Raw genomic sequence first — 12282 nt, 5'->3', positions numbered from 1 at the left:
AACGTACCTCCATGTCGCGCTTGCGTCATTATCGCTACTTGTGTGATAGTAGCTTTTGCAGCAAGTGCACGTGTGCATTTGTAATGCCTGGCGCATGCGTAAGATGCTCAGCGTCTGTATATATACTTGTCATGTTGCAATAAACGAGGGGTTGATCACTGTGGCCTGGTCCAGGGGCGGCCACGCACAAACCCTCTTTGAAGTGTCGTCCATCGAACGCCACATGGTGTCAGAAGTGGTTGTCCGGGTTGTACTCGACCCGTGGTTGTTGTAAGGCTACCACTTGTGGCAGGCCGCCAGCATCATCGTTAACAGCCAGATTAACAGCAATAAAAAATGGCGCAAGAAACGAAGGCTTCCTCCCAGCTTTTCCTGGTGCAGCCACCAGCGAGCTTCAACTTTGACAAGACGTCCGAATGGCCTGAGTGGATACAATAATTCGATGATTACCGATTCGCCTCGGGACTGAACAAGCGAACTCAACAGGCTCAGGTGCATAAGTAGCTGTACACGATGGGACGACAGGTACGAAATATTTTAAAGACTCAGCTTGTCTGAGGAAGACTTGAAGAAATACGACATGGTGAAGAAATGGTTCGATACCCATTTTGTTGCGACATGGAACCTAGTCCACGAAAGCGCGTGCTTCAATCGCCGCCACCAAGGACCAGGCGCGTCCGTAGATCAGTATGTTATGGAGTTACAAACGCTGGCCGATAGATGCGATTGCAGGGAGATGAAAGAGCGTATGGTTCTCAACCGCTTTATAGTTGTAATATGAGATGTGTAGTTGTCGGAAGCTCTTCAATTAGATGCTCCGCTGACTCTAGAAAGTGCTCTCACCAAGGCACGTCTGAAAGAAGCGGTCTAACTGCAACAGCAGGATCTTCGCAGTAGCGTGGACTGTGATTGTTCCCTGACGAGCGCTGAAGTCGACACTATTCATAGGCGGACATCGAACCAGAAACATATGGAGCACCTGAAGTGTGCAGCTTGTAATAGGGGTCCTCATTTCAGGGCGTCGTGCCCTGCCAGGGGAGCGTTGTGCTACGGGTGTCAGCGCCGGGGACACTTCGCGGCTGTCTGCTCACGGACACTTTGGACCACGGAACTCGAAGTACGGCATTTCGAGGTAGGAGTCCACAGTGCTCGAGGTGAGCATACGAACAGGAACTGTGGGACGTTTTCTGTGGGGAATTTGTCTGCGACATCAGCAAAAGCAGGCTTTGTTCAGATTGTTATTAATGGTGTAGTTGTTTCGGGCAAAGTTCTCACGGGAGCTGAGGTAATATGGTGTCTGGGTCTTTTCCAGCATTGCCGAAGGTACTAAAATCTACGGATGTTATTTTGATGGGACCAGGCGGTGACCGGTTGGAAGTGAAGAGAATGTTTACTGCAGACATTCTGTGGAAGCATGCTTTGGTTAGGCAGAATCTTTTCGTTGTCAATTCGGTGAGCAATGTGATTATCGGCTTACCGGGAATAGAAGCGTTGGGAATAGTGAAGTTTGTGGATGGGGAATCAGTTCACGATGTAGTGCAGACACTATATAGTTCCTTGTTCCGTGGTCTGAGGACCATGAAAGGCGAATACTGTCTTCATTTTAAGCTGGTCGCTGTGCCCTATGCCATTCACACTGCTCGTCGCATACCCATCCCACTGCGAGACGGGGTAAAACAAGAGCTGGTAGAGATGGAAAAGAATGGGGTCATTCGTAAAGTTCATGAGCCTACGGAGTGGTGTGCTGGCATAGGGCCTGCCTTGAAGCCGTCAGGACAAGTGCGAATATGCGTTGACCTGACTCAATACAACAAATCGGTGCAACCTGAACGGTTTGTGCTCCCCACTGTAAATTAGACACTCGGGTTGCTCAGTGGGGTAGTCAAGTTATCCAAACTCGACGCAAACTCTGATTTCCACCAAGTGAGGTTCGCAAAGGATTGTCAACTGCTCACAACTTTAATTACTCCATTTTGCCGTTATTGCTTAGAGCGGCTACGATTTGGCATATATTCGGCTCCGGAGTATTTTCAAAAACAAATGTGTGAGATTCTTGACGGACTTCCGGGGGTAGTGAACTTAATGTACGATATCCTTGTCTTCGGCTCTACTTAGAAGGAGCATAACGAACACTTGTTGTGCACCTTAAAACGTTTGGCAGAAAACGGCGTGACTTTAAACGAAAAAAAGTGCCAGTTCAATGTAAACGAGCTTTGTTTTCGGGGGTACCGAGTGAGCCAAAATGGCGCACGCCCGGATCCAGCGAAGGTTCGCGCAATTGCAGATATGAAGCCGCCGTCGGACGTTGCAGAAATGCGCTGATTTTTAGGTGTTGCTAATCATTGTTCACGATTCATTCCAGTATTAGCTAAACAAACGACGCCTTTGCATCAACTGCTGCAAAAGAACACAGACTGGGTCTGGGTAGAGCCTCGGCAGATAGCCTTTGATAGAGTGAAGAGTGCTATCTGCTCAGATATGTGTATGGCTGAGTTTGATGCCGAAGGTTCAACAATTATTTCTGCAGATGCTTCTTAGTACAGCTTAGGAGCGGTTTTACAGCAAGTGCAACCAAACAAAGATAAGATCATTGACACCAACTGAGATATGCTCTATGCGCAAATCGAAAAGGAGACTTTCGCTATAACGTGGGCCGCAGAACATCTTGAAAGCTTTGCGCGTGGAGTGCACGTTACGGTAGAAACAGACCACAAACCGTTGTTTGCTTTGCTAGGAAATACGCCACTTGATCTGGTTCTGTCTCGCATTCAAAGGCTTAGAATGCGGCTAATGTGGTTCAGTTTTGAGGTGCAGACATCATCACCATCATCATCATCAGCCTGACTTTACCCGCTGCAGGGCGAAAGCCTCTTCCATATTTCTCCACTTAACCCGGTTCTGCGCTAATTGCATCCACTTGACCCCTGCGAACTTCTTAATCTCATCCGCCCACCTAACTTTCTGCCGCCCCCTGCTACGCTCTCCTTCCCTTGGAATCCAGTTTGTTACCCTCAGCGACCATCTGTTATCCTCTCTTCGCACTACATGTCCTGCCCATGTCCATTTCTTCTTCTTAATTTCCACTAGAATGCCGGTAGCTTGAGTTATTTCTCTGACCCACTGTGCACGCTTCCTATCTCTTAATCTTACCCCTACCATTTTTCGTTCCATAGCCCTCTAAGTTTTCCTCAATTTAAGTCGAACCCATTTGTTTAGCCTAAACGTTTAAGCCCCATAGGTGAGTACAGGTAAGATGCAACTGTTGTATACTTTCCTATTGAGCAATACCGGTAAGCTGCTAGTCATAATCTGCGAGTGCTTGCCAAATGCGCTTCATCCCAACCTTATTCTCCTTGTTATTTCCTTTCCATGGTCCGGATCTGCGGTTACTACCTGTCCTAAGTAGACATATTCGCCTACTAATTCCAGTACTTCGCTACCTAATGTAAACTGCTGTTCCTTTCCGAGGCTGTTGAACATTACCTTAGTCTTCTGCATATTGATTTTCAAGCCTACCTTTCTACTTTTCCTGTTTAGGTCATCAATCATTATTTGCGTTCAGCCCCTGAGTTACTTAGCAAGGCAATGTCATCAGCAAATCGCAGATTACTGAGGTATTCTTCATCCTTATTCCTAACAGCTCCCATTCCAAGTCTCTGAATACTTCCCCTAAGCAAGCTGTGAATAGCACAGGGGAGATCGTGTCTCCTTGCCTAACACTTTTTTTATGGAAAGTTTGTTACTTTTTTTATGCAGAACTATGGTTGCTGTGCAGCCACTCTAAATATCTTCCAGTACTTTCACGTACGGCTTGTCTACCCCCTGATTTCGCAATGCCTGCATCACCTCTGAGGTTTCAACAGAGTCAAATGCTTTTTCGTAATCAATGAATGCTATGTATACGGGCTGGTTATATTCCGAGGTGCAATACGTCCCGAAAAAATCTGGAAACAGCTGTTGCACTCTCCACAGCGCCAAGACCAGGCCAAAAGACGAACTTTCTTTCAGTCGATGAAATCAACTGTTACGTTGCTGACACGTTATTGGAGTTGAGAGAGTCGGAGCACTTCGGCTTAGTAGCCGAAGAACAGGCCAAGGACTAGATTTGTCGCACATTGTGTCGCTATGTCTTGGAGGGCTGGCTTAGTTTAATTTTATTATCAGCTGTTTTGAGGTCCTATTGGCAGGATCGTGCGGTTTTGAGTGTATGCAAAGGTGTCTTCCTGCATGGTACCCGCCTGCTGGTGCCACACTGCCTTAGAAGCAGAGTGTTAAAGCTGCTTCATGAGGGCCAGCAGGGTGCTGTAAGGTGTAGAGCAAGGGCAAGAAAGTCCGTTTAGTGGCCAGGTTTAAGCGCTCAATTTGCGGAATTCATTGAAACTGCCGCACATGCTCCCAATTTCGCTTCCAGCCGTGCGAGCCGATGATCCTGACGAGACGACTTTTCCGCCTTGGCAAATGGTTGCGGCGGATGTCTGTCATGCGAAAGGCTGTAACTACTTGCTCATAGGTGATTACTTCTCTCGATTTCCGGAGTTGTGTCTGCTGACCTCTCTTAGCAGCGCTGAAGTTATTCATCATATCAAGGGGTTTTCAACGCACTGCATCCCGGATAAGCTGGTAACCGATAACGATGTTCAATTTGTCAGCCAGGAGTTCAACCAGTTCGCGAATGATTATGGGTTCAAACATTTTACGTGTAGCCCTCGGTACCCACAATCAAACGGGGAGGTAGAAAGAATAGTAAAAACTTGAAAGAGCTGTTGCTAATATTTGATGACCTACATCTGGCTTTGTTAGCGTACAGGGACACGTCTGGACCCCTAGAAAAATAGCCAGCACAGCTATATATTGTTATATATATTGGCTCCGGCACGCGCTTGGGTTTTGTCCATCGGAATAAACGCCAGACACGGCATCGCTTGCCTTGCCGTCTCGACCTTGCCGTCTCGACCTGGCCTTCTTCCACAATATACTCATGGGGCGCCGGCTTCGCAATACTTTGCCTCTCCATCCAAAGAAGTTGGCCCCCAAGACGTCTAATGTAAAAGAAGCACGGAACAAAGATGCCGATTTCTGGGAAGGTCAGCCGCAACATTATGATCGCTGGCATGCGGCCCGTCACCTTTTCCCGTTGCTCCCAGGTAATTCCGTTTGGGTCAAGGACTACAGGCGAAGAGGTGTGGTTCTTTATCGTGCAACGTGACCACGCTCGTATATAGTGGCTTTGGATAGCGGGGCCCAGATTAAACGTAACAGGCGAGCGCTAATCAAGCAAGCGTCAAAAAGATGTTCGGACTCTGACGGGGCGTACGAATTCCCGTCTAGCCTAGATGGTCTCGGGGAGAACGGAAACTCTGTTCCTACTACACAAACTGTCCCGGATGGTCTAGAGGTGAACGAAAACAATGTTTCAAATGCACAAACGGTCCCAAGTGATCCGATGCAGACGCCGCCGAATGCCTCTTCGCCTGCGGTTGGGGATGAATATTTGACACGCGTTAGTCAATAAGCAAAAAAAGCCAGAACAATACGGTATTTCTGAATGCCATTCAGGCCATTCCTTTAAAGTTGTTGTATTTGTTGTGCACTTTGTGTGAATTCCATTGAAGCCACTTGCTTTGAAGTTGTATTTGTTGTGTATTTTAAAGTGTATTTTGTTTTGTAACTTGCTGATTTCCCAAAAGGGAAAGGAATGACGTGACATTATCGCTACTTGTGTGATATTAGCTATTGTAGCAAGTGAATGTGTACATTTGTAATGCCCGACGCATGCGTAAGATACTCAGCGTCTGTATATATACTTGTCATGTTGCAATAAACGAGGGGTGGTTCCCTGTGGCCTGGTCCAGGGGCGGCCCCGCCACAAACCCTCTTTGAAGTGTCGTCCATCGAACTCCACAGGTGAGGCGGTACGAGCAAAGGGAGCCCTGAAGGTGACAAGGAGGGAGAAGGTCCTCCCGTAGGTGTGTCTATAATTATCCCCCGCCCCCCTTTTTGTCAAATAACCTCGAAAATTCCTGTGTGATTCTTTTACGTGACGCAATGCTGCGTACCGCCTGTATTTTAGCATATTTCACGTTTACCAAACCGGAAACGAACTTGATGCCACTGGTATATTAGAAAAACAAATCAGTCCTAGATAGCACACAATACGTGCCCCTCCCTATGCCCGGACGCATATGGATAAATTGGGCTGGGCAACCACAGTATACCCATGTGGGCCGCCTTTAGAGATCAAGCGGGTAAGCCCAAATCAGGCTGGCTGGTGTTCTTCACGTTTGGACATAATATAGGTGTGACAAGGGCTAACAAAGCACAAATTCCCACATCTGTCCCTCAAGAATCTCTCCTGAGGAATTTCAAGTCAGATCGAAAGCAAATTTGGGCTTCATGTAGAAAACACCTCGACTAACCTAAATAAGGCTGCCCACTCGAAAGGGTCGTAGCGAGGCTAAAAACGAGCATTCTCGCACGTTGCCTACAGTGGTTCCTTGAGGGTTACTCGATGGAACGTCGGAGAGAACGGTGGGTTTCAAGTAGAGAACTACAGGGCTACCCCAAATGGGCTGCCCATCAAAAAAAATAGTTTCCGCATGGACTATGGCAGTGCTGAAAAGGGGTCGTATCCGCTTATGCGCACATCGATCTCTTGCGGTGTTCTTTAAGGCAGATGTGACGCACATGTAGGCCTAAAGCAGATCGAAGATGGGCTAGATCAAATGGGGTTTCCCACTCAAAAGCCGAATAGGTCCCACATCGCTCGCGGCCGGGCTGAAAAACGCTCAAGCCTCCACACTGCCCACACGGGCCTTTTTTGCTACTGGCAGCCAAATGCAACCTAAATTCGAATTCTATGTGGTAAAAAGAAGATGAGCCCAATTAACTCTCCAAAACGTCTCCATCCTAAATTTAAGGGCGCCATTTTATTTATGCATTCATATTATATGCGCTGGTAATTGCCTCTTCTCGAAGTTTCACATGACTGTTCTAAGCATAATTATGCCGTTACTAACGACGCTTTTTTTAACCGGTAACTATGTCAGTTATGCAGTATTGGCAGAAAATATGCGGCAGTAAATATTACGTTTCACGAGTGTGTACTAAACTAAATCCAAACCTTCCATGTGCCAGGCCGCCGAAGTAAACTTTCAGACTATCACTTAGGGGGCAATGTGGGACAGCCCGTATTATTATGGTGTTGGGAATAAATTTCACCTATGTTGCTGAGTATCGAATATCAGGTAAAGAAGGAGACATGAGCAGTCCGAAAATGCCAACTTCAATCCATAAGGGCAACACGTGGACCAGCCTGAATCGGGCTGACTGCCATGAAGCCCGCGCCGGCACTACTTGGGTATTGGAAGGATTAACCCAAGGGGAGAAAAGCACGGTGTACCTACGTCCCGACTAATTCAACGAACCTCCTCAGCCTTGGAGGGAGAAGTGTAGGCGCAAAGAGGAAAGTATTCGCTTCTTTTCTCTCTAACTCATTTCCTTCACTTCTGTCTCTCTATTTTGTACTTTCGACTGCCACGGCGCCGCCACCTAGTGACCGTTGCACCGCGCGTCGCCAGCGTCATTTGAATGGTGTGGGTGCGCATGCGCGCGCCTGTCTGTCGGTCTCTGTATGTGTTTATGTGCGTGTGTCGCTCTTATTTCAGTGTGATGTTTACGGCTCGCATTGCGCTACGCTTTCGTACCTAAAAGCTGTGGATGCTTAATTGTGCTTTGCTATCGAACCTAGCCGATACATTTACTTCCACGTAATTTAATCCAAACAATACTGTGAGAATTAGTTAATAAGTGGATGATGTGTGTGTGCGCATGCGAGTGCGTGCGCGCGCGTGTGTGCGTGTGTGTGTGTGCGTGTGCGTGCGGTGCACGTGCGTGAGTGCGTGTGAGTGTGTGTGTGCGCGCGTGCGTGTGTGTGTCATCATGTCAGTGCAACGACAGCTGCAGCAGTGTTTGGCTTTGTGCCCTTGACGTTCGAAATCTATCTCTATCCTGATACCGCCATAGTTCGGTTTCGCTCGCGCGACTAGCGGCGACCGTCTGTATTGCGCCGCGAACCCTTTCTGTGTCGACTCATTACATTCGCCATGGCGATTATCATTTCAGTTCGCGACTTTCGTGCGCTCATGTTCGCTCGCCACACCGACATCATCATCATCACCATCATCAGCATGACTATACTCACTGCACAGCAAAGGCCCCTCCCATATTTCTCCATTTAACCCGATTCTGTGCTAGCTCCATCCACTTGACCCCTGCGAACTTCTTAACCTCATCCGCCCACCCCACCTAACTTTCTGCCGACCCTAGCTGCTACGCTTTCCTTCTCTTGGAATCCAGTTTGTTACCCTAAGCGACCATCGGTTATCCTCTCTTCTCCCTACGTGTCCTACCCATGCCCATTTCTTCTCAATTTCCACTAGAATTTCGGTAACTCGAGTTATTTCCCTGACTCAGTCTGCACGCTTCCCATCTGTTAATGTTACCCCTGCCATTTTTCGTTCCATAGCCCTCTGGGTTGTCCTCAACTTAAGCAGAACCCTCTTGGTGAGCCTCCACGTTTCAACCCCATAGGTTAGTACAGGTAAGATTTAACTGTTGTATACTTTCCACTTGAGCGATACCGGTAAGCTGCTAGCTGTTAAGCTAGCGGCAAGCTGTCTGTTACGTATAAGGTATTTACGAAAGTAATCGCTAATAGAACCAGGGCAACCTTAGACGACAATCAAGCAAAGGATCTAGCAGGTTTTCGGAAACGGTACTCTACTATCGATCATATCCATACCATCAAACAGGTGATAGAAAATTGCTCGGAATATAACCAGCCCTTATACATAGCATTCATTGATTACGTAAAAGCATTTGACTCAGTAGAAACCTCGGCGTTCATGCAGACATTGCGAAATCAGGGGGTAGACGAGCCGTGCGTGAAAGTGCTGGAAGATATATATAGTGGCTGCACAGCAACCATAGTTCTGCATAAAGAAAGTAACAAAATTCCCATAAAGAAAGGTGTTAGGCAAGGAGACACAAACTCCCCAGTACTATTCACAGCTTGCTTAGAGGAAGTATTCAAAGACTTCGAATGGCAGCAGTTAGGGATAAGGGTAGATAGAGAATACCTCAGTAATCTGCGATTTGCTGATGACATTGCCTTGCTAATCAACTCGGGGGATAAGCTGCAAATAATGATTGATGACCTAGATAGGAAAAGTAGAAAGGTAGGCTTGAAAATCAATATGCAGAAGATTAATGTATTGTTGAACAGCCTTGGGAAGGAACATCAGTTTACATTAGGTGGCGAAGTACTGGAAGTAGTAGGCGAATATGTATACTTAGGACAGGTAGTAACCGCAGATCCAGACCATGAAAAGGAAATAACAAGAAGAATAACATTGGGATGGAGCGCATTTCGCAGCTTATGCACTCGCAGATTATGACTAGCAGCTTACCTGTATCGCCACTCCTACGTTAGACAACAAAAGTGAGAGCCGGTCCGCGTTTTTTACAATTCCTAGGAGCCACTGAAGAGCAGAATCTCTATTCCAAAAATGGGGCGACATTCGTAAAAAAACAGCATAAATAAAGTACCTATATGCATCACATAAGGGCGAAAGGTCACTGTGTGCGATCGAATTTCTGGGCTCATCCACTGTCTCCCAAGTCTGCTGCGTGTCGGTAGCCTCAGTGAACGCTAGCTGTTCACGAGTGAGGCCGCATGCATTGCAAGCTCTTTTTATTGCACATTTATACCTATTTACTATGCCTGCTACAAGTAGATCTCGCTGCGCGTGGTGTTTGGTTGATGTGTGCTCTCTGGAAATTGCAGTTCGTGCGCGCGTATGCCCACGAGCGAGCTTCCTTTAGGGCACTTCGCCTACTTTGCCATCACTGCAGCGAACTGGTCGCGCTAGACGTGACAATACGATAAGCTTCCAGCAGCAACGGCAAAGTAGGTGAAAAGGTGCATTAAAGGCAGCGCACTCGCGCTCAGACACGCGTACGACATGCGATCTCCGGAAAGCAAACATCAACCTGTCTGCACGAACGACCCCCCCCCCCCCCCCCCCACTAGCCAAAAATGGTACCGGCAGGGCGTAACTGAACGACGAAGTCGCTCTAGCACTGTAATTCGTGGCCGCTGGGAGGTAGAGGAAATTTCCGCCCCGTCATTAACCGAGATGAGCATTAAAGCGTTGATCAATGAGGCGGCGCCCGCCTTTACAAAAGTAGGGCCCATTAAGGTTTCTCTATGCTGCCCACATTGAACTAACTGGGCCGAACGCGGGCCGGCAGCAGCTTTATTTAGGCTGCGCATACGGGTACGAATTGGGACCGATCGCGGAAAAATTGGCCAGCTCCTCTGGGCACGAGCCGCAAATCCCTCATGGGGCCCGTATGGGCTGCCATCATGTGCCCAGCACGAGCCCCCACTTCATAGCCCACTTTGTACTGCTTGCGGTGTGTTTGGGTACGATTCACGACTTACTTGAACAATTAGTAGTTTGTGCTTTTGCAGATATAGTGACATGTTTCAGTAAATTTCTTTGCATCTGTTCTGCACATCGCTTCGGTAGCGAGTGGCACGAGGGTACCATCAAGTCTTGTACTTTTTCCTGTAATGCTGACGTAACATGTTCACGTGGGTTGTGTGCCATTTCCTGTATATGCCGCTGCGTCCTGCACAGGTCCAGATGAAGACAAATCTACTTGTTGAAGCTTTGGCTCGACCAGCGAACTGAGGCTTCCCCCCTCTACCCTTGTTCAGTGCTCTTTCATTTCCCGTACATGCCACTCATTAGCCGGCTTTCTCCTTAGAGATGTGCCCGTGTGGCCTAGGAGTAGCGTGTCTGACTCGGAGTCCAGGGACCCTAGAGGGTTCCGTTCCTATCGCACCCTAAAGTTTGAGAAAGCTGCTGAAACATGATATGCAAGGCACTGAGAAGCAGCAATTGAGGAGGAGCGTCGGTCATGAGGGACGCTGTTGGATTGATATACCATCTCGGGGTTATTTTAGATACGCGCATAACATGGGCGTTTTTCGCATTCAGCATTCACCAGAAACGCTCCAGAAATATTTTAGTTTTTATGTAATCCGATGCTGAAGCTATAAGCAGCGACAGCGATTACGATTCCGCGCGGGCAAAAGCGATGTAGCGAATTTCACCCGCCAGGCAGTTGTTATGAATTGTTTAGTACACAGCAGCGCCAATTTCACTTCGTACACCCAAGGCTTTACGGCACAGGAGTGTACAGTGTAACAAAATACCTGTTAAATAACGCAAAAACAAAAACAATTTTCTGTTTTGTCCCTGAAATATAGATAACAGAATATTCTTTTTTTATAATGCAGGTTCAGTTGCTATATATGTACTTTTCCTTGAAATTAACAGAAAATGTTTATACAAGGAACATGGTTGTTTTTTTTTTTAATTTAACATAAAGGTTCTCTTTATTTAAATCTTTTCACGAACACCTCTATCGCGAACGTTTTTCGATACTGCGCTATGAAAGTTATGCTCGATCCGTTTCACAAGCTGTTTGCAGCACTACGAAAGATAAGGACTAGAAAAGGTATGGAAAGGTTTGCAGCGCTACGAAAGGTAAGGTATTCTCAGGATGGCTACACTACATGATAGTGCTCATATACGCTCCTATCACCGAGCGAACCGCCGTAGAGCACGAGCTCAATCATGTAGTACGCATGATCCTGATTATTTCTCAGGTAGCCCATACCTTTTGTAGTGCTGCAAACACCTGGTGCCCTGTCGTGGTGGCGCACTGGTCGCGGCGCTCAACTGCTGTGCCCAAGTATGCTGGATAGAATACTTTGTGCAGCGTTCAGTGTAGTGTCATACCATTTTTCTCCCCATTTTACATCTTTTTTCCTGTCCAGATGGAGGCTAGTTTGAAATTGCTATTCAAACCGACCACAAATGCACATCTGACAACTGGAGGTGTCCACTGAGAATGAATACAATTGGCCTGCTTTTCCCCAACCGACAACTTAAGCGAAAAAAGATATCAAATAATTCGCGGAATAAAAAGATGGCGTGCCAAAAACGCTTCGCAAATACTCTTATTTCTGTGTAATGTTTACGACCCGCAGGTGGTCGAAATTACTCCGTAGCCCCCCACTATGGCTCTCCTTTCTCTCTTTCCACTTTCATTCCCACCTTCCTCCCTTACCTTACGGCGCGGTTCAGGTGTCCACAAAGCATGTGTGGCAGATACTGCGCCTTTCCCTTCCTGTGAACCAATTATTAT

At 47.3% G+C, this 12282-nt stretch overlaps 1 pseudogene; it reads left to right on the top strand.

Annotated features, from left to right (window-relative positions):
• The first annotated feature begins 336 nt into the window (after positions 1–336).
• LOC146184850 (uncharacterized) overlaps positions 337–12282 on the top strand; it is a 57319-nt pseudogene continuing 45373 nt past the window's right edge.

The sequence above is a fragment of the Amblyomma maculatum genome, chromosome 7, assembly GCF_055883805.1.
Source record: "Amblyomma maculatum isolate TAMU_Amacu chromosome 7, ASM5588380v1, whole genome shotgun sequence".
Lineage (NCBI taxonomy): Eukaryota > Metazoa > Arthropoda > Arachnida > Ixodida > Ixodidae > Amblyomma > Amblyomma maculatum.
This window is presented reverse-complemented; position numbering and strand designations above follow the sequence as displayed.